Source organism: Cynocephalus volans, chromosome 15, assembly GCF_027409185.1.
Source record: "Cynocephalus volans isolate mCynVol1 chromosome 15, mCynVol1.pri, whole genome shotgun sequence".
Classification (NCBI taxonomy): Eukaryota; Metazoa; Chordata; class Mammalia; order Dermoptera; family Cynocephalidae; genus Cynocephalus; species Cynocephalus volans.
The window spans coordinates 27371516-27398568 of NC_084474.1; the positions used below are offsets into that span (position 1 = coordinate 27371516).

The 27053-nt window shown below is 39.9% G+C and overlaps 1 protein-coding gene and 1 pseudogene across 2 annotated transcripts in view; both read right to left on the reverse strand.

Moving 5' to 3' along the window:
* Nucleotides 1-7617, reverse strand: part of NCOA2 (nuclear receptor coactivator 2) — a 271528-nt gene extending 263911 nt beyond the window's left edge. For both annotated transcript variants that reach the window (XM_063079237.1, XM_063079236.1), the window contains exon 1: nucleotides 7441-7617. The gene's annotated coding sequence lies outside the window, so the exon portion shown is untranslated. The remainder of the gene's footprint in view (nucleotides 1-7440) is intronic.
* A 14813-nt stretch (nucleotides 7618-22430) lies between these two features.
* LOC134363555 (immediate early response 3-interacting protein 1-like) lies at nucleotides 22431-22678 on the reverse strand (annotated as a pseudogene).
* Between the last annotated feature and the right edge of the window lie 4375 nt (nucleotides 22679-27053).

Here is a 27053-nt window from a genome sequence, read left to right on the forward strand (position 1 = left end):
TCTCAACAAAGCACTGGATAAAACACATTCACACACATCATACTCTGAGCCTAACAGCTAAGGAGAACACAGGTTAAGGGGGCAGGGCTAAGGGAGCAACAGCTTCCTGGGTTCAAATTCCTCTTCAGTAGTCTGGCTATGTGACTTCTGGCAAATTATTTGACACCTCTGTGCCTCCCTTTCCTGAGCTATAAAAGAGGGATGATACCAAATAGCACCTGTCTCACAGCACTATACCAAGAAAAATATGAGAGTATACAAGAAGGGCACCTTAACCCATACTAGGTTTCTAGAAAGCACTCAATAAATGTTAACTATTTTACTTCATCCATTATAATTTCTATTTGTTGAAAATTAAAAGACAAGAAAGAATCCTGCAATTTCAAGAATCATTAAAAACAGGGCTTATGACTAAAAAAGCTGGAGACTGTGTAGGACTTAACGTCTGTCCAGGTATAGGCTCTCCCTGAGGCAAGGGTCTGGGAGATACCTGCTGATGTAATTTGCAGGACTGGAACTACTGTCATGTGTCACTTTATGATGGGGATACATTCTGAGAAACGCATCATTAGGTGAATTCGTTGCTGTGCAAACATCGCAGAGTATATGCACACAAACCCTGATGGTATAGCCTACTACACACCTAGATTATATGGTATGGCCTATTGCTCCTAGGCTACAAACACCTATAGCATATTACTGCACTGCATACTGTAGGCAGTTATAACACAATGGCATTTGTGTATCTAAACATAGCTAAACACAGAAAAGATACAGTAAAAATAAGGTAAAAGATAAAAAACGGTTCACCTGTACAGGGAACTTACCATGAACAGAGCCTGCAGGACTGGAAGCTGCTTTGGGTGAGTCAAGTGAGTGAGTGAAGGCCTAGGCCATTGCTGCACACTACTGCAGACTTTATAAACCCTCTACACTTAGGCAACAATAAATTTATTTTTAAATTAATTGCACTACAACATTACAACAGCTACAGTGTCACAAGGTGACAGGAGTTTTTCAGCTCTGTTTTAATCTTATAGGACCACCAATAAATACATGGTCCACCCTTGACCAAAACGTCATTATATGGTATATATGGTACTCAAATCTATTCATCCTTTTTATGGACTAAACAACTAGACTGAGAGCCTTATAAAGTCCCATAAACATTTGCTTGATCAGATTCCTAATAGGAAGAAGACATCCTCAAACTCACCATTCCCTATAATGTTTAAGATTTGTTTCCCCCACTCACTGGTCAGATTAATCCCCCCTCCCACCAAAGTTTCCTCCATCGGCACAGTGACTTAATCTCCTTTAAGCTTCAGTCTCCTTCTGCAAAATGGGGTAACCTCTATTTTATAGGGTTGTGGCAAGAATGAAAGAATGCAGCACACATCAAAAAGCCTCTATCAAGTTGCTGGCACTCAATGATAGCTGCTATTATCACTTGTCATCACTGTTATTCTCCCAATACAGGTATTTCAGTCAAGAGCAAGGATGAGCTACATCTAGAAAAACTGACAACCACAGCAGAACACCTGCCCAAGGCTGCATATGGGACCTTTCCATCCTTTAGAAACCTAGGATGGTAAGGCCCAGACTATGGAGCCTTAAAGCAGCAACAATGCACAGGCAACCACAGAAATGAGAAGTTCCCAACAGGTTGCCTCTCACTTTCGACCAACTAGAGAGTACTGTCCTGAGCACACACCACACAGGACTTACAGAGAGACAGGACAAAATGTGATTTCAGAGGAAATAAATCAAAATTAATTATAAATATCCATACCTTAATTAAAAGAAATCTATTTAATCATAAGCTAATCTGTCAAAGGGACACTTAACTACTTTATTGTAAACATTACAATCCTATTTTCAAGAAAAAGACAACCCAAAGCCAAATCAAAGCACAATTTGCTTACATTATGTAATCAAAATTACACACAGAAAGAAGAATAGGTCTTTAGTACCAAAACAAATTGAAATTAAGGCAAATATGTCCCTTGCCACCTCCCTCCTCACCAAAAAAAAAAAAAAAAAAAAAAAAATCATCACCCACCCTGTACTCCCCATATTCCCCCCTTTAATCACTGGAATTGTAATGGATGGTTTATACAATCAATGTGCACTGCCAATGCCAGGACAATGTACTCATCAAATGACTAAGTGAACAAATGAATAAAACAATGGTTAAATGAGGCAAGAATGCAAAGACAAAATGTAAAAAGCCCAAAATGAGATTTAAGTTGGCCATGGAGAACTGGAACAGCTCAGAATTGGCTGCCTGTAAGGCATACATATACATTCTGCCAGAATTAACAGGCTAACTTCAATTCTCCATATATCTGTCAATTGATGCCTAGCTAAAGAAAAAGATGTTTTCTTTTAGAACCTTTAACTAGTTGCTAATACATTCTACAGATAAGCAGCTCCTCTCTCTTAATTACTTAAAATTATGGTTCTATGTCCAAAGCCCTCAAAAGCAGCTAAGTAAAACACCACTATAGGTTCCCTGCTCATCTAATTCTTCTTTAAAAATTTCCAACCAGGGAACCAAATGAAAATCGTCCTAGAATCAACATTTCCACAATTACATTGTCATCACAGCCACTGGAAGCCAGAAGTGTGGTCAATGATCAACATTTCACAAGGTAAACACATAAAATCTTTGCCTTAAAAGCCAGTACTCTACCTGCAGCCTATCTAGTCTTTTGTCACCTTCATAGCAGAAGGTTATTTTTAAGATCTCCACTCCTTTTCATAATCCATTTTACAAAAGCTAGGAAAACTACACCAGCTTTTAAAATATCCACAAAAGTCATATTCTCACCTCTGTGTAGAAATTAGCATCCAGAATCCACAAACTATGTGTTTATGTTGTCTGAAGTGAGGGTCCGTGACACTAAAATTGTATTTTATAGCTTTTCCAGACATTACTTTTAATAGACTTCAGAGAGTAATATGACATAATATTCCCTCTACAGTTTGCAATTCATAATTTCTAGAAGCTGTTAAAACAAAAAAGAAAATAAACACACAAACACTAAGAATATCCTTTTTGATTAGAAAAACAAGGCATAGAGGTAAAATTAGCTTGAGATATGAAAGAGTACAAAAAACTAAAGGTTTTGCTCTGTGATCCCTTAAATGGCTTTCATTATTGGTATGTAATTATAGTCATTATTTCACTAGGGGAAAAGATCCTGATTTGCTGCTGATTTTATGATTTACTGCAATAAAAGACAAATAGCTTAAAGCAGTGACTTATTTTCTCTCTCCCATTCTCTTAATTTAAAATCAATAAAGCATGTAATAACATATAATGTCAAACAAAACTACAAACACAAAATATTTAAAGTTAGTAATTCCTTAAATAGCAGTTTTGCTATAACAACTGCTAAGCATTAATTATGCTTTTAAATATAATTTCAATCATGACACGTTAACAGTCAAAATATCAAATAAGGACACACTGTGCATTTCAGAAAATTAATCTTTCTAGAAAATTTGTTTAAAAAGACCTTTTTGTGTGTGTGCCCAATATCTTAAGAAGGACTGCTTAAAAGAATTGCTTTTAAACCAGTATAACACAATTTTTTCTAAGAAATCCAAGCTGTCAATTTATGGGTCACATTTCAACCTGATGTGATTTGTGATTTGAAACAGCTTAGGTACTGAATCTTAAATATAGGGTGTGTAATGGAAGCACTGCTCATAGATCCTTCATTCTACCAAGTCTTGGAAAGCTTTAATAAGACATAACTAAAGCCAATCAGGGAGCATTACCCCTTTATCCACTCTTACACTACACCCCAAATCCCCCTCCAACCATTACATTGTGTTATTTCCAGTAAAGTGCTCTTCTAACACTGAGCAAAAGTCATCTAAATTATATTTAACTACTTAAGTGTTAAAATCCAAAAAACATTAACTACCCTAAACATATTATATGCATAATTGGTGAGCTCTTTTCTACCCTCTGCTTCAGTATCCTGACATCTAAAAGTCAAAGAACTCCTCTGTTAAAGACTGAAATTCCCAGGAGGAAGAAGGCTCATCAGATCCAGTCTGAGAGCACACAATGGAATCACAGCTGACGATGCACATCTTTTTCTAGATGTCTCCATATGCTTGAGAGGTTTTTCTTCCCCTCTAGCCAGGCACTAGGGGACTTGCTACTAATCTCTGCCACCAAGAATCTGAGAATATTTTCAAAGATTATTGTAGATAATGAAGTAAAATAATGTGTTGCTTTTAAGCATACAAAAACAAGGGCACGTGTGAAAGTGACCATCAGTAAAAAAATCAACTAATGATGAGGGTTTTGAATGTTATTTACTTTATAACGCTCCCTAGTTCTGTCAATATAAATAAATGTTTGTTTTATCTTCTGTTTCTACTATTTTATCACCAAAATAACACTTCAAGGGTTACAGCAAAATGCAATTAATTTATGCCTACATGAATATTCAAAATTATACTGGATTGGGAATTTATATTATTAATTTGAAAATGGTCTGTTACAACAGAATACATTTGTAGGGTTTGGTAAATAGTTTCCTAAAACTATGGCCTCCTCGATCCTTTCTTAGTAACCCAATATTAATAAAAGCTTGAGAACCTAGTATAAGATAAATATCATACACATAAAATACCTTTAAAAAAACTTCCCAAATTAGTTATATTTATGATAAGTTATCACAAAAATCAATGCATTCATTCCTAATAAGATGAATTCATTCTTTCAGCTCCCAATGAGTCTACAAATTCCACTTGGGAAAATGAGCCCTTGCTGCTGTCAGTGTGCAATAACCTCATCAACAAAGAACAGGAGCATGCACACACATACACACACACAGCATTGTAGCAGCTGCTGTCTTTTTAAAAGACTGCTATTCCTGCGGAGCAACCTGTGATCTTTATAAAGAACCAAAGACCTACCCCTCTCTGTTCCTATAAGTCTAGAGCTGAGAAAGTCACTCGATTGAACGCAACAGTTGAAACCAAAGACGTCTCCTGATCTTGTATAAACCAGAAAAGTATCCACACACTGTACAATTCAGCAGTGTTTAAGAAGAAAACTAAAATTATTTTTAAGAATCTTTTGTGTGGGAGTATTCTGGCAAACTACATTTTACTCAAGACTTTTTCTGTAGACAAATATTTTTTGACTAGCTCTGCTCCTTAAATACCCACGCTTAACTTTTCAATCAGTGATGCTTTGGTTCCTAACTTCATTTTGTTTTCCCAATAAAGAGCAAAAAGGAAAAAAAAAATGCATGCCATAAACCATAACTTTTTTTAAAATGTCATCTCCAAATGCCGAACTTTTAAGTGCACTTTGGGAATAGGCGGTCTAATTATACAAGAAACCAGTGAAGCCATTACAAACAATGATGCTTTACACCCCCAATACTGTTATCCGTCGACGTAAGGCCACCCCGACGCCTTCATTCTCAGGGTATCCTTTCAAATTTCATTGTCCCCGTGCTGGGGTCGCTGGGCTAAACTGAGATAGAGGTAAATGGATAACCCTATGATCCCTCAGCACGTAAACCGGGCGCTAAGGTCCAGAACACGATCACCACAGCATATGCCATTTTAGAAACGGGCCTCGGGGAGTTACTGCCACATCGTAAAGAGGCTTTAGACTTCGTCGCGTCTAAAACAACATCTCTTCAGGTACGCGAGAAATACAATATCTCATGTACCTCTACAGGTCTTGTCGTGTCACAGCTCCTATAAGTGACACTACCCCACAGATGAAGGAGCGGGTGACTAGGGATGGACAAGAGTAGATAGCTAGCTCTTGGCGTCTCCATGACTCCCCCGCCCGCGTGCAACTCTGCTCTCACTGGTCCCGGAGAAACCCCGCCCCCTGCCTTCCTCCGGTCCCCACGATTGGCTTACCGACACCCGGCAGGTCAGCTCGCCTTCGATTGGCTCATTTGCCCCATCAGTCAGACGCAGCAAGATTCGGGTCGGTGGGAGGGGAAAGCAGTGGCAGTAGGATTAGAGGACGAGGTGGCAAAGGAGGGTGTTCAGGCTCCGTCGCTGGTTTGGGAAAGTTTCCCCTACCCCTGACGGGCCAAAAAGGCGTTAGGCCCAGTCCAGCTCTAGGCTGCTGGAAGGAGGCTCAAGTCCCCGATTCCCGCCCCTCGGTCCCGCAGGCCCCGGAAACCACTAGGGGGAGGGGAAAGAGGGAGGGGCCATCTAACCAGGGACCGACCCACCCCCGATCTCGGAAGAGGCGCCTCCGGGACTCCCCGGAGGGGCGGGGGGCAGGGAGCTCCAGCCCGCAGCGACGACCCCGGCCCCCTCCCCCAGCAGCCCCCGGGGGCCCGACAGAGAAGTGTCCCCGGGCCCTGGGAGTGACTGTCACGAACCGGCCCAGAGGGCCCCTCCCGCTTCCCGCCTGGGGCCCTGAGAGCTTGCCCCTTCGGGGCAAGACGGGGAGAAGGGGGAAAGACAAGGGGGCGCTGGCGAGCCAACCCGGAACCTCCCGGACCGCCTCCCGCCCCCAGCCCCGGCCCCAACGCGCCTCCTGCACACATGCCCGCACCCAGAAAGTTAAGTCAGGGGCGAGCCCAGCTCGGCGCCGCCGCGGCCCGGCCGCCGGTTCCCCGCCCCCACCGCGGCCCGGCCTGCTCGGCCCGAGCGCCCCGCCCGCCGCAGCTCCTTCCCGTTCGCTCGCGGCGCCCCTCGCCCCCCGCCCCCGGCGCTGACACGGTCCCGGGCCGCCCCTCCCGCCAGGCCGCGGCTCCCCCTCCTCCCCGCGCCTCAGCCCGCCGGTCGCTCGTAACACCCCGCTTCACCTTCACACACCCCCAGCACTTCCCGAGTCCTGCCTCCCCTCGCCCGGCTCCCACCCTCTGCTGCAGCCACTCCGCGTTTCCATTAAAGAATGCACCTTCCCGGGATCCACCTTCCCGGCTCCGCCGCGCTCCCCGCGAGGGGGCTGGAGCCTCGGTTCTCGCCGAGCCCGCACCGGGCTGGGCGGCGGGCACTCGCTCCTCGGGGCGGGGGCCGCACCCGCGCCCCCGGCCTCCCCGCCGCGCCTCGGCGCTCACCTCTCGCCTGCACCGCGGGCTGCAGCCTCCACCCGCCTCGCGCTCCGGGACTCGTCTCCCGAGCTCTCGCCAGGCGCTGGAGCGCCTCCTTTCTCTCCCGGGGACTCCGCGTCTCCTCGCCGCTTCCCGCCCTCCCCACCCGCCAAGCCCCAACTCCCCAGCTTCGCGGCGCCGCCGGGATGCAACTCCCGTTTTCCGCGCACTCGGGCAGCGGTCCCCGCACACAAAAACAGCCCTCTTGGAGGCGCACGGCTCTGCCGGGCTCCGCGCAGGAAAGGCAGTCGCGACCGGGGGTGGGGACGCGACGCCCCCCGCCCGCTGCCCGCCTCCCGCCCGCCCTCGCGGCTCCCGGGGAAGGCGCGGTTACCGGCTCGGGTCGGTCACGCCGTCAGGTGCCGGCTGCCGTCGGCGCTGACCTTCGCTGCCGAAGCTGTAGCGGAGGCTGCGGCCGCCATGTTCCCGTGTTAATAACTGCTGCCTGGTTGTTTATTTCAATGGAGATCCTCCCACAACGCCCTCCTCCTCCTCCTCCTCCTCCGCGTCTCCGCACTTGCGGAGAGACAGACCGCGCGAGCTCGCGAGCAGGGGAGGGGGCTCGAGAGCCAGGCCGTCCCTCCCTCCGCCTCCCCGGCAGTGGCCACCGCCAAGTCCTGTCACTGGGGAAAGGACGAGGCGGAAACTTGCCTCTCGCGCCCCCGGGGAGGGGGCGAAGGTGGACGGACGGTTCTTCGGGGAGCAGACCCTGGCCGCGGGGTCCGCAGCATCTCCGTCGCCAGAGTCCTCTAAGAAGGCGGCCTGGGGAGAGGTGGAGTAAGGGGACTGGGGACAAAATGGGTGACTGTGGTAGAGGGAGGGTGACCTATGGGTGACTGGAAGTGAAGGGAGAGTAAACAGAGGACTCCATGGGAGGGCAAAGGGCAGTGCCAAAAAAGAAAGCCAGCAAGTGGAATAGGCCAGGGCCGCACAGTGGAGGCAGTGGGACCTTGGGGCCGCAGACGGCCGGGACGATGCCCCAAGACGAAGATCAGGGAGAGCCAAGTGCCAGGTTCGCCCGGGGAGTAGCCTCCCGCCCGCGCACTCGCCGGGCCCCTCTGCTAGCACCCTACACCCCTCGGGCGCACCGCACCAATCCACCCTCCCCGAATGCTGCTGCTGCCCCGGGAGGTGCCCCTCGTCCGTTAAGGCCCCCTCGGTTCCAATGAGGATGAGCTTCTGTTGCAGTCGTATCTCAGGAGGGGATGGAGAGGCGCGACTGTGTGAGCTTAAAGGGGTGACAGCCAGCAGTTGCATGATAAAGCAAAAGCTGCACACAGTGTGTAAAACCTTAACCTGGGTCAGCATTCTCCGCACGCCATGAAATCACAAAAGTTTTTATTGGAAAGTCCACTCTCTAGACATCAGTGAGGTATTGGGGGGATGCAGGAAATTAGCCACCATAAATGCAAAAACCCCATTTAAGTGTTAGACGGATCAGTTGTATGCTTCGGAAAAACAAGTTTTTTCCAACTTAGGTATACAGTAACTAATTGAAAAAATGAGCAGCATTTATTTACCTGCAGTTAATCAAAATATGAGGAACACATTTCTTTATTGTTAGTCTTATGAGAAAGGTCACTTGCCATAGACAATAATCGTGTTTACTGAACACTTAACTAGGTGGCTCTGTGCTGAGTGATTTATAAACACTATAGATTTTTAATCCTCAAGCCTTATGAATTGCCATTTTTATACTTCACAAAAAAATTGACGGTTAAAGAAGTAAAGTAATTTTCCCAGGGTCACACGGCCAGCAAGTTAGACAGGATTTGAGTCCAGATCTGCCAAGCTCCAACGCCCATGTTTTAATCGTATCTTCAACCTCGAATTTGTAGGAATACCACCAGTTTTATTTGGGGAAAGAAAAAGTGTGTATTTGTGTTTGATTACGGAACGAAAATGTTTGGAAGGCTATAACACAAATGTTAGTTAGCACCAGGGAGTATAGTTAGAAGGGGTGTGTAATGGGGTACTTCCACTTTCTATTTTGTGCACTTACCTAGCGTTTGAAATGTTTGCACTGACGATGTATTAATGTAGTAAATTTTTAAAGATTTTTTTTAATTAGCTGGAATAATGGAATTACATTCCCTGAAAACCCAAAGTATTCCAAAAAATTAGCAGAGAAAATGGGAAATGCAGGGTTTTTTATGGCCTGTCTTGTTCCACTAATACTAGTCTATAGTGTTACTACAGTGAGGTGGTAGTCACCTGAGGTCTGTCACATTACTGGACTTGGATTTTCTTTCCTGTCCTCACCCCCAAGTGTAACTTATCAGGAGCTGTGATAAAGAAATGGTTCTCCTTCTTAACTTCCATTCCTCCCTTTTTTGGCAAAAGTCCAGAGTCCATCAATCTTCTGCAACAGCAGATTTCACATTTTTCAAAAACTACCCATGATATCTGTGCAAACAAATGACTCCCCATTGCATTTCCATATTACTCAATAAAACTTCTCACTACATGCTCAAGATACGTGACTGTTTCTACAAAAAATAAAACAAACAGAAAAATCTGACGGCATCGCATAATGAGTTCCATGTCCAGCTGCTACTCTATTGCCTGGAACCTTGAGGAATCATGTAATTTCTGCTCTCTAGTACAGTCTCTGGGTTCCCTCCAAACTTCATGCCATTGTTATAAAGATATTTTGTCTTGTGCTAGAATTGTTTATATATTTGTGTTTCTCTTTCACTAGATTGTAGGCTCCTCAGGGCTCAGGACCTGGTCTTATTCTTGTTTGTACATGCTATAGCAACTAACAGGGAATTGTATAATGTTTGCTATTTAATTGAATCTGTAAAATATAAATAACAGTATCTGTCCCAATCCCCATATCCCCTTCCCCACCTCATCCTCAAATGCCTTGCTCATAAAATGTTTATAAAAAACATTTTTCATATTTCGAAAGAACTTTGATTTCTGGGAGATCTCAAAATAATTTTTTATAAAAACTAGCCATAATTATTAGAATATCATCACAGTGATAATGTAAAATGAAAACGTAGACAAGGCAGTAAATAAGGTGACTTAATGACACAAAGAAAAAAGAAAGAAAAGATATAAGAACTGGGCACATTACCAAGAGAGAACAACACAATAAGAAAAAAAATAAGGAAATTATTGAAATTTAGTATAAGCACAAACTTGACAGCATGGATGGATGAGGCAAGGAAACAAACCAAAAAGAAGTGTCAGCAGAATCATAAATGCAACTTAAAATAGTAAGAAAATGATAAATTATATATTTAACAATATACCTAATAAAAATCAGAACAATATGAGTACTATAGGACAAGAATTTTTATTTTTGTTTACCTGTTCTTCCACATTTAATTTTCAGAGTACTCCCTTTTTCATACGTAAAAATGGGAGATTCTATACTGTTTTTGTACTAACACTACTAGCATGCATCATGATACAGCGGGAGGTAGCACGGTATGGTGTAAAGAGCTAGAGAAGATAAACAAACATGATATGAAATGGGCTCTGCTTCTATGTGTTCTTAGACAAGTCACTAAATATCACAATTTTCTCATCTGTACAATTGTAAGACCTAAATATAATGGTGTAAATAAATATTCTTTGTTAACTATCAAGCTCTTTATACAGATGTAAAGAAATATTATGGTGGCTAAATCTGTATGTAGCCCAGTTATCTTCATTTTGGTGCACTCTCAAATTGCAAAAGCAAAACCCTATAGTTCATTCTATTAAAATGTAATCACTGGGGAGAAAATCAGTTAAAATATTTGGCAATTTGATTATTAAAACAACTACAGGTAGGGCTGGCCGGTTAGCTCACTTGGGAGAGCGTTGTGTTGGTAACACCAAGATCAAGGGTTCGGATCCTCTTACCCACCAGTCACAAAAAAAACCCCACAAAACAACTACAGGTATAACCAAATGTTTTATTCTTATTATTTGCTCTCTTCTAAATCCCTTAAGTTTTAAACCTACCATAAATAAGTGTCTAATATGGGTCAAGTATATTACATATATTTTTATTTCTAATCAAAGTAAGTATTATATGTATTATTCCTATTTTGCATATGAGGAAACTGAGGTTCAGAGAGGTTAAATAATGTATGAAAGATTATAGAGCTGCTTTGCTGCATGGCAACATTTTAATATCTCTACTACTGTAAGCAACATATCCTCATCTTTATTTCCTCAGTATAATAATTCCTAAGCATAATACATGCTCAATAAATGATCATGAAATGAATTAATAAATACATGAACGGATTTCCTTCAAGCTGTACTGCACATTGTCACAAGATTCATCTTCCCACTTTTATTCTGTTACTTTACCACATAAAAACATTTAATGTTCCTTCATTACCTACAGAATATAATTTAAATTCTTTACCTTACATTAAGACCCTCCTTGGTATGGTCCTAACTGCTTTTTCTAGCCATATCTCTCTTATTGCTTGAACAGCAACAACAAATATTTGTACTTAATATAATCACACTCATTCCAGGGTATTCTGGAATCAGACTGCTATGAGTTTCAATCTTGACTCTTACTGTGTGAACTTAGTCAAGTTACTTAACCTCTCTGGAAATTCTATCCAGTTCAATAAGGCAAGAAAATTAAAAGGAAGAAAATAAAACCATCTTTATTCACTGATGATGTGATAGTGTACATGTAAAATGTCAAAGAACATATAAACTACTAAAACGAAAGTAAGATCACAGGATACAAGGTCAATATACAAGTAAACAATTGTATTTCTCTATGTTAGCAAGCAACAGATGGAAAATAAAATTTCTAAAAATGACATTTATAAAAGCATAAAAACATCAAATACTTAGGAAAAAACTTAATGAAAAATGTGCAAGACCTCTACATTGAAAAAAAAGAACATTACTAATAGAAATTCACAAAGGCCTAATTTTAAGAAGAGAGATGGATAGGCTCTATATTAAGATGTCAACTTTTTCCAAATTGATCTATAGATTTAGAGTGATCCCAATCAAAATGCCAGCAGGCTTTTTAAATAAAAATTGAGAAGCTATTACTAAAATTTACATAGAAGTACATATTACTTAGAACAGCCAAGACAAATTTAAAGAAGCACAAGTTAAATGACTTACCCTACTGATTTCAATACTTACTACAAAGCTGCAATAATTAAGACAGTGCCATACTGATATACGAATAGACAAATAGATCAATGGAACAGAACAGAGAGTCTAGATACAGACCCCGAATTTATAGTCAATTGATTCTGTACAAAGTTGTCAAGCAAATTCAATGAAGAAAAGAAAATCTTGTCAAGAAACAGTGCTGGAACAAATAGATATCAGTATGGAGAAAATGAATATTGACTCCCACCTCATACCATACAGAAGAATGAATTAGAGATGTATCATCGACTTTATTAAAGCCAAAACTATAACCTCCTAGACGAAAACATGGGATAATAAATACCTTTACAACTTGGGGGTAGGCAAAGTGTTCTCTAACAAGACATGAAAGATTCTAACCAGAAAAGAAAAATAAGTGATAAATTGGACTTCACTAAACTTCTCATCAAAAAATTATAAACAGGGCTGGCCAGTTAGCTCAGTTGATGGAGCATGGAGCTGACAACACAAAGGTCAAGGGTTCATATCCCTGTACCAACCAGCTGCCAAAATAATAATAATAATAAACATCTCATCAAAAAAATGCCATTAAGGAAGTGAAAAGACAGTCCACAAACTGGGAGAACATATTTGTGACAAACATATTAGGCAAAGTAACTATCCAGAATAAATAAAGAAAACCTCCAAATTGATAGTAAGACAAACAGCTGAATAACAAAATGCACAAAAGACTTGAAAGGAACTTACAAAAGTATACGAATGGCAAAATAAACACACGAAAAGAGTTTAAAGTCATTAGCCACTAGGGAAATAATACAAATTAAAACCACAGTAGATACCACTTACACACCCACTAGAATGTCTAAAATTATAAAGACTGACAATATCAAGCATTAGGGAGAATTTGGAGCAACTGGAACCCTCACTTATTGTTGGCAAAATTATACAACCACTTTGAAAAACAGTGTGACACTTCCTCATAAAGTTAAGCACACACAATTCTACTCAACAATTCTAGGTATTTATCTAAGAGAAATGAAAACATATGTGCACCAAGACTACAGAATGTTAGTAGCAGTTTAATGTATAATAGTGAATGAAAACTAATTTCCATCATCAGGGTATGTGGAAGAACAAAGTATAGTATATTCATACAATGGAATAGCACTCAACAATAAAAAGGAACAAATTACTGACGTGCAACAACATGGATGAATCTCAAAAGCTTTTTGCTGAGCAAAAGTAGTCCTATGACTACATTCTGTACAATGCCATTTATATGTAGTACAAGAGCAGGCAAAACGAACATATAGCGATGGAAGTTGATACAGTGGGGTGGGGGGAGGCGTGCAGACTGACTGGAAAGAGGGAAGAGTTTTCTGGGACGAAGAATTATTCTGGGATTATGAATATTGACCTGGGTGATGGATATATTTTGACAATGGTTTGTCAAAATTTACTGAGGTATACACTTAGGATTTGTGCATTTTGCTATATGCAGATTATACCTGAACAAAGTATTGTTGGAATTTTAAAAAATGGAGTAGGAGAGATGAAGCATATATACAAAAAGCCTATAATAAACGTCGTTCTCAATGGTGAAACATTTTCAGCTTCTAAGACTGGGAAAGAGAATTGGGAATAGTGTGCCCAGTATTACCATTCATATTCAACATTGTACAGGAGGCTCTAACCAATGCAATAAAGAAAAAAAAAATGGTATAAGGAATGCTAAAGAAGTAATATAACCGTCATTATTTGCAGATGGCATGAATGTTTATGTAAAAAGAATCCACAAACTATTAGAATTAAATTTAACAAGATCTCTGGAATGAGAGGTCAACATACAAAAATCAATCGTATTTCTATATATTAGAAATGATTAGAAAATGAAAATTTGAAATGTAAATTGATACCTGTGTGGCAATATCCATCAGAACTGAGTATGTCTGTTTTATGAACCAGTAATTCTACTCCTAAATTTATATTCTACAGAGTCCTTCAGCAGAAGAATGAATAAATTATAGTGGTTTTGCTCAATGGAATACTATACTAGAATAAAAATGAACAAACTATACTCCCATGCAATAATGTAAATGAATCATATAAAAATCTAGAGTTAAGGAAGCCAGATACAAAAGAATACTATGAATGTTTACATGAAGGCCAAAGACATGCAAAGCTAATCTATGGTGATACATACCAGGACAGTTGTTACTTTTTGGGGATATGCGGTACCCACGAGAGCACATGAGAGCGATTTGGGAATGCTAAGAATATTCTATTTCTAATATGAGTGGACGTTACATGGGGATATTTATTTTATAGAACATTTGGTGTAAAGTTCATTCAAGGTATACAAATGATTTGTGTACCTGTGTATGTTACACTTTAATTTAAAAAATGTTACTGTTGTACGTATTTACTGATGTCTCCATAACTAGACTGCTAGCTCCTTGAAGAAAGGGATCATATTTTAGATTTCTTAGTATCCCTCACAGATGTTAGCACAGCACCTTCATAAAATATTACTTTACAAAAATAGATACAGATGTCAATAAAGTTTGTATATTTAGTTTTAGTATAAGTACAAATAATAAAACAACACATTTATATATATAAATATATATAAACTGAATATACATAAAATCAAATTAAATATTAACTTTTTTCTAAAGCTTTCTTTTCTTTTAGTTTATCTCTAATAACTCCAAAGGAAAGATCTAGACATCTATTAAAAATAGAATCTAATAAATTAAGGGCAACATGTGAATCACATCTCACTGGAGCACTCTAGGAAGTTAAGAATTGGGATGCAGGCCTGGCCCAGTTAGCTCAGTTTGTTAAGAGTGCGATGTTGTAACACAAGGGTCAAGGGTTCAGATCCCCATATAGGCCAGCCACACACACACACACAAAATTCCATGGAGCTTGGAAACACTTTGTCAGGGAACTAAAGAATGCTCAGAAGAAAAAACGATTCCTTTGGTTAAAATACAAAAATTTTATAAAATACTAGATTTAGAGGAGGACGTTAATGTTCAACTATAGCTAGGATAGAAAAACATCTTCATGAAAGACTGCATTTAAATAATGGCTATTTTTCCTTAGAAGCATCATCTTCACTTCTTTTGAAATAGTCCTTTGTAAACATGGACCACTTGACAAATACTCTTACTCAACACAGAACACTCATTCTAGCAATATTTCCTGGGCTTTAAAATATAAAACTCTGTTTTTATTCAAAACACTTACAGGGTCAATCAATGTTATACTTCAATTAATCTATTATTTATGAATGTCGGTTTTTTTTTTTTTTTTTTTTTGTCCTTTTTCGTGACCAGCACTCAGCCAGTGAGTGCACCGGCCAGTTCTATATAGGATCCGAACCCGCGGCGGGAGCGTCGCAGCGCTCCCAGCGCCGCGAGTGCGCCACGGGCTCGGCCCTGAATGTTGGTTTTTAACATCCTTGATTAAATGCCTACACTCCTGGGTTGTTTTGTTTTGTTTTTAGCTTTTCACCAAGATAATTATGAAGTTCCAGACACAAAACTACCTGAGAGATTGCAGTTGTTTTTGTCGCCTCCCCACACCCTTTTGTTTTTTTATTTTTTAATTTTTTAATTTAGTAGATTCATTTTTATTCTTTTTTTAAAAATTTGTTTATTAATATTATTTTTTACATTCTAAGATGTTTTCAGAAAAGTTGGGGGAGGGGGAAAGGGAAAAAGGGAAGGAAATAGGGTGGGGGAAGGAGGAAGGAGGGAGGGTGTGATCAAGGTGTGTGGCACCCCCCTCATGCCTTCTCTTTTTATTTATTTTATTTTTAAATTTTAAAAAATTTTTATATTTTTTTATTTTATTAGTGTTTTTTTACATTCTATGATGTTGTTGTGGAGCAGTTGGGAGGGAGAGGGAGAGAGGAAATGGGGAGAAAATGTGATAGAAGAAGGAAGGAGGAAGAGGGGCAGGGGCAAGGACTGTGGCACCCCCTCATTCCCACAGGGGAGACCGGGGGCTTCCAGCAGTAGCTTGGTCATTGCCGGGCTGGGTACAGATGTCAGAGGCACCCCAGCTTGGGAACCCAGGACCCTTCTTGCTGTGGCTTGGTGGTTGTCACTGGGCTGGTTGTGTGTGTTGGGGGGGCACGGTTGAGACCCTCAGCCCCCCACTGCCCTGGCTTGGGAGAGCCCAGGGCACTTCCTGCGGCAGCTCAGTGGTCATCACTGGGCTGGCTGCAGGCCCACACCCTTTTAAATGGTTAATGTCCAAGGTCTTAATCTGGATGGTAGATACATGAATATTTGTTATTCTTTATATCTGTCACGTTATAAATATTTTGTGTATATGTGACATTTAATTAAAATTTTAAAAAATTCCTTCTATGACAACTATTTTACTTAAGCACATTCTTTTGTTATAAAACAACAAAAGCTAGTGTTTAGATCCTCTTTTTCTTGTAGACTATGTTTTTAAATAAATTACTGACACTGGATACTTTCTAATACACCCCATCGCTTGTTTATACATGGCCAACTAACCACCTAAGATTGACAAGGCTCTTCCATGACTGGGACTTTCTTCTCTTTCTGCCTCTGCTAGAGTTTTACCTACTCCTGTTTCCTCTTCCCCCACCTTATTATGGGCTTAGCGACTATTTCTTTCCTCCTTTCACAGTGGTTTCATTTACAATATCACCGTTTCATCATATCCAAGAGGCACAAACTCTAACCCTCTCAAGCGTTTATTGTTTTCCTTGCTCTGGAACCCTTGCTGCCATCTCTAAGATAAGATACCAAGCCCAGGTGAATTTGAAGACTCTTCTGCAGTGTAACTATGTTGCCCTGAGATTCACAATGTTTAACAGTTCCCATCCAAGTGCAGCATATTAAGTTCTAGTTTTCTACAGAAATACACACAATAGTTACTGTTCTATTACCAGTACAGTACTATTTTTGATGTCACAGGTTTTAGGAGGGCGGCTCTGAGAATTGAAATCCCTTGCAAAACCTTGTTTCCATAGAAGAATATGTTCGAACTCACTACCAATCAAAAAATAAATAAAATTTTGAAATAAATCCATGAAGATTGCTTGTGCTTTTCATCTAAGACTTCAAAGCATTTTGCAAAACCATAGTTTTTTAAAAAGCTTTTTGCTATAGCTAATAGTTATTAAAAGACTTGTTATATTCACAAATAAGAAGCATATGTTAAGAACATTTGGACATGAAGCACCGGAGATACTGCATGAAACTATCAGAAATGGTATAGGATATGCTTCTTTCTATTTATTAATTCAATGCAAATCTATTGAGTATCTATTCCATTCAAGTCATTATTATTGGCACTAGAGAACCAGTACTGAACAAAATTCCCCAATCTTAATGGAATTTACAGGGAATATAGCACATGATGGGCACTCAATAAATATTTGTTGAGTGAATAATGAAATGTGGCTAGGAAAACCATTAGAATATGATAAACATTTATGTTTTATAAAACTCACTGAAATCAATGAACAAAGAGGTTGCAGAATGTAAATTAGGGAGGAGAATTTATTCCAGCAATCAAGGTTAAAATACTTCTTTATTCATAATGAAGTAATACTGGGTGGGAATATTGAGTGATCATGACCAGAAAAGTAATATCTCTACAATCCACGTGGCCCTTGCTTTGCTGGGCACTGGTTAGGAGACAAGTGCCAACCCACCACTACCTCCACACCTTTTTGCAAATTATGACTTTGAGGCCTAAGTATATTTTATCTACAAGAAATTTAGATTCATCATCAGAACTCCAAGAAGTCTGTATCAGTTTATGGTGACATTATAACAAAAGACAGAATTTTACCAACTGTAACAGAGGCTTTAGTCTATTACAATTGGGTTGCATTTTAAATCCCATCTTCATAGATACCCCTAATGTATTTCTTCTTTATAATATTACCTATGATTGCAATCTCCCCTCCAAAAAGCCAGACTTTTTTGTATTAGTCAGAGTTCTCTAGAGAAACAGAAATAGGACATACATACATATATATAGAGAGAGAAAGAGATTTATTTTAAGGAATTGGCTCACGCAATTGTGGGGGTTGGCAAGCCCAAATTTTACAGGGCAGGCTGTTAGGCTGAAAATTTCAGCAGGAGTTGATGTTGCAGTCTAGAGTCTGAAGGAGATCTGGAGAAAGAATACCTCTCTTCTTGGGAGACCTCAGTCTTTTCTCTTAATGTCTTCAATTGATTGGATGAAGACCCCTTACATTACGGAGAGTAATTTGCTTTACTTAAAGTCTACTGATTTAAATGTTAATTACATCTAAAAAATAGCTTCACAGCAGCATCTAGACTGGTGTTTGACCAAACAACTACGGCCTTCTTAGGCCATAGCCTAAAGAAGTTGACACATAAAATAAATCATCACAATTTACTCCTTGTCGGGCTGGCCCGTGGCTCACACGGGAGAGTGTGGTACTGATAACACCTAGGCCACAGGTTCGGATCCCATATAGGGATGGCCAGTTAGCTCACTGGGTGAGTGTGGTGCTGACAACACCAAGGGTTAAGATCCCCTTACTGGTCATCTTTTAAAAAAACAAACAAACAAACAAACAAAAAATTTACTCCTTGTCGACTTGGCATACATACACATCTCTTTAAATCATACTTAATCTCCAAATACAGACAATAACGAGGTTATACTTCTACCTGACATAATACAACTATCCTGTGTTCAACCCAAAACACACTAAACTTTCCCCTAGAAGAGAATGAATGCAAAAATCGCTGGATGATGTTCACTCTTCTTCTTGATATATAACTTATGTACTATGATGTAAAGTTACTAAACTTAAATACTATAATGTAAAGTCAACACATGTTATGTTATATGATAAGGAGATAAGGGAGGGAAAAAATAAAAATATTTGCCATATATAGACATACATACATTCATAACAAAATAAGGAAGAAATACTTAGAACAAGTACAGTCCTCATTTCAGTAATGGTCATATAATCTAGCTTGATCTTTTTTTTTTTTTTTTTTTTTTTTTAAAGATGACCGGTAAGGGGATCTCAACCCTTGGCTTGGTGTTGTCAGCACCACGCTCAGCCAGTGAGCAAACCGGCCATCCCTATATAGGATCCGAACCCGTGGCCTTGGTGTTATCAGCACCTCACTCTACCGAGTGAGCCACGGGCCGGCCCGATCTAGCTTGTTCTTATAACTACCTTCCATATTCCTTTTTCCATCAACAAACACTTCACTCAGCTGGTCATGGTTCTTTACCTGGTGAGTGACTCAAAACTTCATTCATGAATGATCTAGGCCATTAGTAGTTGTGTTTGAATTAGGTTGTTTTCTGTTGACTTTAATACAGGGCTTGGTAGTACTAAGACACCCTGACAGATCTCCTGTATCCCAGGCATAGTCTTCCTTACCTCCACTGCAGTTGTGCAGTTGCAAACCAATTTCTCTTTGGCAATCAGGATCAGTCACCCTAGCCAGTACATCAGTTCCCTTCTTTGCTGTTAATTCAGAGGCATGAGAAGCCCAAATTGGCCAGGTAGCACTATTAACTTCCAGTTCATGCAGTCACTGTTGTGCTTCCTGGTATAAGAATTCTCCCTTCGGAACTAAGATCTCTAAACTAGCAGCACATAAATTCTCAAGAATAGAAAGCAAAACTTTTGCTAGTAGATCACTAGGGTGGTAACGAGTAATGCCACTCCCATTTCCACCCCTTGATTCCTGGACCTGTGAATCCTGGCTATGGGAGAAACAGTACCACCTATTGTACACCAATTGAAAGCATACATAGCCACTTGAAGAACCTTGCCCTAGCCCTGCAAGGTATTGTCACCTAGCTGGCACTAGATCTGGGTCTCTAAAAGGTCATTCCACTGTTCTGTCAAGCCAGCTGCATAGGCCCATTGCTGCACTTCATTTACCATGATGTGAGTTCCTTAGAAGCAATGCTGTGTAGACTACTATGATGCGAATAGGATGACTCATTCTGTGGCTACCAGTCAGCCGCTTTCCCAGTGACTCCTGTCATCATCCAATGGACTCATAAACAATGTGCCCATGGTGTCAACATGAACTTCTAATCAGTGGATGCCACTGCTGAGTTCCCAAATTGCCAGCAGCAGAGACCAACACTGAATCTCCAATATGGCACCATTCCCCAGAATGATTAGCTAGCTACTTGGTGGCAGTTTGATTACACTGGACCATTTCCATCACGGAAGAAGCAGCATTTTGTTCTTACTGAAACAGACACTTACTCTGGATATAGAAGTGCCTTCCCTGCACACAAAGCTTCTGTGAAAACTATCATCATGGACTACCTTGCTCAGGAGAACTATCTCTTTGCAACGTTTTGCAAAAAATACAAACAGCACAAACAATAGTCACAACAGTATAACCCAACTTTCTTTTGTGACCAGAAATCTAGTACTCTATTAGCAACATATTAGTTTTAATAAACTTGCTCTAAAATGCAAAAGAAAAAAATCTTATTCATAAATTACAAACCGATAAATGTACTTTCAGCAGTGATATATCTGTAGAAATAAAGTGAGTGCTATATTCATTATGCTTTCTATCAGTGTATATAGAGTTGTCAGTGCCAAACTGAGAAGTTTAGGATCCCCACAAACATAATTTCAAGATTTTTTATAGTACAGTGAAATTTTGTAGGATTTTATAAAGAACTAGATACCCAGATTCTTTACTAAGCAAATTCTCCCAGTGCATTTGGCTCAATTTCACTGTTGGCTTCTTAAAAATTTTACTAGGTTTTTCATATGTTAAATTTTAAGTAGAACATTGTTGCAGTTCTTTAAGGAGTTTTTATTTTCAGTCTGCTCCCTCCTACAATAATGCTTTTTAAATGAACTAAAATAATATATTTTATATAGCCTGTTTTAAATAACTAGTCAGTGAAAATCTGTGTAATAGTGTTTATTTTTATGTACTCTGCTACTACGCATAATCTGTTTTCTTTAAAATTTGTAACTTTTCCCTCCCTTTAAATATATCATTAACTTGTGATATTCTTACACTTTAACTCCATTTTGGAATCATTATGCTTTGTTTTACTTTCTTTATCTTACTCTTTTCCCTTCCCTACAAATTGTTTCTATTCAATTCCTGCTCTGTCCTATTGTCCCTTTCTCACATATTTTTATTGCTTACTTACTTTTTTGTTTGTTTTTTTTTTTGTTTTTTTTTCAACTTGGAAATTCAACTTTATTTACAAATCTCCTATAAACACCATTCCACATTTTAAAATATTACAACTGAATTTCCACAAAAACCATTTACATAGTTTTTACCTTTCTGCATACAACTGTATTATGGGATGAGCAAATAACCTCACAAGATGGTCTAAGACATAAAAACAAAACAAAATTTAAAAAACCTTATCCAGCATGAATTCTCTATTTACAGACAGAATGAAGAATTAAGAATCATACCCCTTAATGGGCTATTCTACGAGAATTTCTCTACCATTGAAAATATGTAGATACTGGTCTTGTTTCATCATTGAAGCCAACTAGTAAAGTAACAAATCCATGAAAGCAAAACAAAAACACAATTATCATGTGACTGACTTAGAAAATTAGAACCTCCCTGAAATCAGAGAGTATAGCTACTCAACAGTGTCTATAAATTCAAATTCCTTACAACCAAGACAACATATAGACAAAATATTTAACCAAAGAGTTCAAATTAAAATTATCCAAATTACCTACTTATCACTTTATATGTAATTACTTTTTAAAAATCCTTTAAGTTTTATCTAGGGGGATAATCACTCTCATGTGATAGCTAAGTCACAAGGAACTTCAAAACTTTGGAAAAAAATTCATCGCTGAGAAGTGAAACATAGAAAAATATCTAAAGAAAAACCAGAAGCAACAGTCCTATACCCTTTGAACAATCTTTACCACAACATGAACTATTATTAACAGTCAGCAATCAAATGCATTCCAATCTTGGAGAGTTACTGTCTCTGATGATCTGATCTTTTTGTAATGAAATTACAAGTGCAACATTTAAAAAAAATCAGATAAATGGGAACTCTGGTTTTATTGTCAGCTTTACATTTTTTTTTCAAGTGCAAGACTGGCCTGCTAAGATATGAATATTCCAATAATGACTGAAGTCATAACTGCTGCTGGCATCTCTTCTTCTGAATCTCCATTTCACTCATTGATGTTCACCCAAATAATAAAAGTAATACAATTGCAACTGAGTTTACTATCATCAATGGCACTCTCATCACAGTTCTTACAGATCGAATAATGTTCATTAGCTGAGATTTAATTCCTGGCTCTTCTCCGAATCCACCAATTCCCTGGTCTGTTCCCCAGCCAATGTTCTTGTGGAAGCGCTCCTCGTGCAGCACGGCAATGGCGTTGACACAGAGCAGGGCCGCTGCAGCAGCGAGTGCAGAGTAAAGGCCATAGCCACCCAGAGTCGCCCAAACGCCCAACTCCTTACTTCTAATATAATTCCACAACTATCTTTTCCTGTAATTTTGAATGATTTGTGTCATCTCTCAGAATGAGTTTTTACCATCTTTTATACCGTTAACCAGTTTTTATTTGTCATTTCAAGGAACCCTCAAATTTTACCTCAATTTCAGATAACTTCCCGTTTGTTATTGAGACAACTATGGTATTTGTATACATCTCACTTACCCAAGATTTCCAATGAAACATGAGTTTCTGTGATATTTAAACTTGATTTAGATATAATGCAGCACAAATGTATACTTTATTAATATGCTTGAAATTAGATTTTAACATATTCCTCATTGAGGGGAAGCCTATGTATATGACTCTGTCAAGCACATATGGAACTTCATATTTTCTGGAGTACTTTTTCTATTGCTACTAGACTGTAAGCCTTTTAAAAGCAGGGACCACATTTAAGTCTTCTAACATCAGGCATAGTGCAGGATTTTAATGAATGGATAGTAGATGAATAAAAGAATGGACGAGAACAAAGCTAGTTGTATAATTTCCACGGTCTTATCCAAAAAACACTTTCCCTGCCAGTTCCAAATGACACCAAATGAAATTTCTTTTGCAAAGGCCAAAAGAAATTTCTTTTGCAAAGGCCAACTTTTTCTTTCCCAACTGGACTTATCTTACAACAAAAATCCCCTTAGAAAAACATATTTATTTTTAACCTATTCATTTAAGACAGAGGTTCTCAATTTTGGCTGAAGACAAGAATCATGTCCCTATCTAAGTAAAAAAAAAATTAGGAGCCCCCCAGGTGATTCGAATGTGCAGGCAAGGCTGAGAACCACTGTGCTAAGATAGAAGTAACAGATGGTTTGTTCTAAGGAGCAAGAAGGTGAGGTTCCTAATGACTATGGCAGAGAAGTTCTTTGCTGGGGGGAGGGATGGAGGGAGTTTCAGAAGGGTCTAGAGTGGCTGGTGAGGGTGGTATGTTTTAAAGTATCCATTGTCTTGAAAAATTAAGGGGAAAGATTATAAATACTTTCTGAAGAGGCAAACTTTGAAAAGGAAAGAGTTTAAAGTTTAATTTTTAAAATGAGTTCAGATATTCCAACGAATGCCATTAAAAGAGCCCTTTGAGTTTTTTGGGCTTTTTGCAAAAATACTCCACAGGTAGGCAAATACAGCAGATGTATTAGCTATACAGACTATTACACTAAGTGGAAAGCATAAAGAAGAATTGAGTTGACATGACAGAACTTAAGAAAAAATGTTTTAAAGGATTACTACTCTCCAAATTTGTTTCTGTACTATAATTACAACATAAAATCTATATGTGAACATGGATAAGGGCCAGAAAAGGAGAGAGATGTTAAATGATTGGCATGTGTAGGTATATTGAACTTGAAGTTCTAGATCCTGCTTGGCTACTAATGTGCTGTATGTCCTTAGGCAGATCTCTTCACTTCTCTGGGGCTCAATTTCCCGATCTATAAAATTAGGGAGTTGAAATCTTCAACTAAATTAGTGCTTCTTGCAATGTTCCTCTAAAAGAGTAACTATGTGTAGGCCCAAGTTCGGGGTGAACACAGGCTGAAGCATCTACTGCAAGTCCAAATCTTTTTGGTCTCATGTTTTGTCTTATAAGTTCATGTCCTGGGATGTGAATTCTCTCTGAATAAATCTGTTTTTCTAAAAAAAGTGTATGTGCTTTTTATTCCTCACTATTCTTTTTGTGTGCTTTGTTTTAAATACAGTTGAGCTCCTATTGTACATAAAATTTTATATTCTGCTTAGGTGTGTAGTATAAGTATACTATAATATATTATCTTCTCCTACTTGGGAATATTGAGTGTGTTCTCACCTCAGCCATGCTATGTTCCTTCTGTCTGGCTCCAGGTAAAGGCTGAGATTTCTTTATACTTTCTAATGGAATCTTCTGAAGTGCTGTTATCATAAGATGAAAAAAAAATTTTTTTTTCTCTTATTGCTACAGTGTGTTAAATGGTCTTTTGGTGATGAAAATTGTAATTCATTCTTTCTGGAGATCTTGTGCTAAAGAGGGGGGAAAGAAGCTAATATTACAGAAGGTCTACCTCGCACAAGGGGTTGTAAAGGTTATCACATCACCACGCAGTGAGGTAATTAATGACTTTATCCCATTTCGTGGAATAAGCTGAGACTCAAAGGAACTGAGTAACTGGCCACAGATCTGTGATATCAAGGCTTAAATTGGGTCTGATCTCCCACAGATCTGTCCTGGGCCATCCTGTTCAGCACACTCTGGACCCACAGCTGCAACAGAACAGCGCACAGTCCCTGGGGCTCTCAGCTCGTGCATCCAGCAACCCAGTCCTTCTCCCAGCTTGAATCCTGTTTTCCAATTTCTTTTCTTTGCTGCACAATGGTCTCTCCTTCTGCAATTAACATCTTATTTTTTGATAAGAGTTCTTAGGCATACAGCAGATAGTTTGTTTTCCAAAGGATATGTAAATGAAGGATTATTGTAATGCCTAAAGCAGGCATCAGCAAACTTTTTACATAATGAGCCAGATAGCAAATATTTTAGCCTTTGCTAAACATGTGATCTGTCTCAACTACTCAACTCTGCCCTTGTTGTGGGAAAGCAGCTACAGACAACATGAAACAAATATGTTCTAATAAAACTTTATTTCAGGACACTGAAATTTGAATTTCATGCAATATTCATTACTCACAAAGTGATTTTCATTCTTCTGATTTTTAAAAATCCATTTGAAGATGTACAAATGATTCCTAGCTCACAAGGGAGTACAAAAAGGCAGTGTGGACCACAGTTTGCCCACGTCCCCACCCAATATGGGCAGGGTGTTCAAATGTAAGGCTTGCTGAGGTGAACAAGTGATGGGGAGATGTGAGTTGTGCTCCACCCGCTCTTGTTAGGCCGGTTCTAAAGGATATTCATAAAAAGAGATCTCAGCCAATAATCCCCTAATTGCACATTAATGTACATCGAGAGTGGGTAACAAGTGATGTCAGAAATGCATCTCCTAGGGACCAGGCAATGAATCCGCTCCAACAGCAGTGATTCAGTTGGCACTCCCATATCCTGGAAGGCATCCCCGCACTCGGCATGACGTGTCGTCTTATTTCCACCTGCATTCTAACCATATCGCTAAGAATCTCCCACCTGGCCTTGCAGTACCCTCAGTTCTCACCTTTAAAGACTGCCTGCCGGGCCGACCCCGTGGCGCACTCGGGAGAGTGCGGCGCTGGGAGCGCAGCGACGCTCCCGCTGCGGGCTCGGATCCTATATAGGAATGGCCGGTGCACTCACTGGCTGAGTGCCGGTCATGAAAAAGACAAAAAAAAAAAAAAAAAGACTGCCTGCCACCCCATGTCAGCCCCTCCCTCCAGTGGCCAGACTCTAGACTTTGAAGTTTAAACTCACTCCACTCTGAACCCCTCAACCTCCAACCTATTCCTGCACCTTCTTACTCTTTCTCACCCCATGCCTTTTACTACCTCAATTCCGACAATCCTTCCACCCCATCAGGATCCATAATCAATTACTACTATTACCCTTTCACTGTCCTCCGCCCAAATCAAATCCTCACTTTCCTCTCTATACAGCCCAAATTCAAATGTCAATCCCGATACTGTCTTCTTTGCTTACACACTCAGGGTCTGGTTTCTAGCAACTGGGTCATGTAATATAATGTGTTAACCTTCTCCTGCTTTGGAATATTCAGTGTGTTCTCACCTCAACCACACCACCTTCATTCCCTCCTTCTGGCTCCATGTACAGGCTGCAATTTCTTTATACTTTCCAGTTGAATCCGCTGTAGTGGATCCAACAGGGTGAAGCCTCCAACTCAGAAAGCAATGCAGAAGATGAGGGAGGTAAAGGAGATGCTCAGTTAAAACTCATACCCTCCCCCACCACTGAATGGCCCCTGAGGGCAGTCCCTCCTCCTCGAGTCCATCTGCCCTGGCGGTGCCTTCAGTGGTAGGGACTTTGTGGGTGTGCCACTATGGCCCTCAGGACTACCTGCTCCCTAGCCTAAGTCCATGATTCATCTGCTCTTCCAACCATCACGCTCAAGGCAAAATCAAAGGAGGGAATGCAAATGGAGCTGGATTTTCCAAAATTATCTAGACCCACTGTTTCCATTTCCCTTAGCCCTTACAGGTGTATTTTTCATGGAATAAATCTGGGCAGAGAGTAAAAATTGGATGCTAAGTGCATAGTAAAAACTCTTCTCTCTATACTTGGGCAATTTATGCCTCTTGGCTAAGAGGAGAGATGACCTAGTACTTCCTACTGGGAAATAACAGGTTTGGGAAATAGACTAGCGATTCTCATCCATTACAACTGATGAGCTGAACTA